The sequence below is a fragment of the Piliocolobus tephrosceles genome, unplaced genomic scaffold, assembly GCF_002776525.5.
Source record: "Piliocolobus tephrosceles isolate RC106 unplaced genomic scaffold, ASM277652v3 unscaffolded_15122, whole genome shotgun sequence".
Classification (NCBI taxonomy): domain Eukaryota; kingdom Metazoa; phylum Chordata; class Mammalia; order Primates; family Cercopithecidae; genus Piliocolobus; species Piliocolobus tephrosceles.
Window position 1 is genome coordinate 419 of NW_022296669.1, and position 675 is coordinate 1,093.

The 675-nt window shown below is 23.9% G+C and overlaps 1 long non-coding RNA gene across 1 annotated transcript in view; it reads right to left on the reverse strand.

Moving 5' to 3' along the window:
* LOC111533460 overlaps window positions 1-318 on the reverse strand; it is a 553-nt gene extending 235 nt beyond the window's left edge. The window contains exon 1 of the long non-coding RNA XR_002728877.1: window positions 159-318. This is a non-coding gene — a long non-coding RNA (uncharacterized LOC111533460). The remainder of the gene's footprint in view (window positions 1-158) is intronic.
* Window positions 319-675: the final 357 nt, after the last annotated feature.

The following is a 675-nucleotide window of genomic DNA, read 5'->3' on the forward strand; positions in this document are numbered from 1 at the left end:
AGCACAAAAAAACAGTAGCACAAAAAAACAGCAGCACAAAAAAACAGCAAAACTAGTGTTTTAGATTGTATGCTTACACGCTTTTGAGTTTTTTTTTTTTTTTTTTTTAGCATTTCTTATAATTTTATTGTTTTAATGTGTTTGTTAGGTACACTTACCATTTGGGGGATCTTTTTATTGCAACTGGTTCTTGAGTATACATATCAATTGCATAATAGACTCTACCAAATGTTCCTTTTCCTATGAGTTTTATTAACTTATACTTAGGAAAATTGTTTTTACTGCTTTCTAAATCATTCATTTTTTTTTTTTTTTTTTATGAATATAACACATGTATATGTGCGTGTCTGATTTTTTTGTTAAAACAAAAACATTTGCTACGGAAAAAAAAGTTTTGTTGCAGAAACAAAAAAACAACAATAGCGTAGAAATAATATAGAAAGAATTAAATGTATATATTTATACGGAATGTGACATAATAGACAACGTCATAAAACAAAAAGACAAGACAGGTAAAAGTGACAAAGAAAGCACAATTAACAAAAAAGGAAAAATGACAAACACAAAAAAAAATGACAAAAAAAAAAAATTATGTATACCTCATTATTTTAATAAGTTTGGTAATTTATTTTAAAAATTTATAAATATTTAAAAAAAAAATGAACAAAAATAATA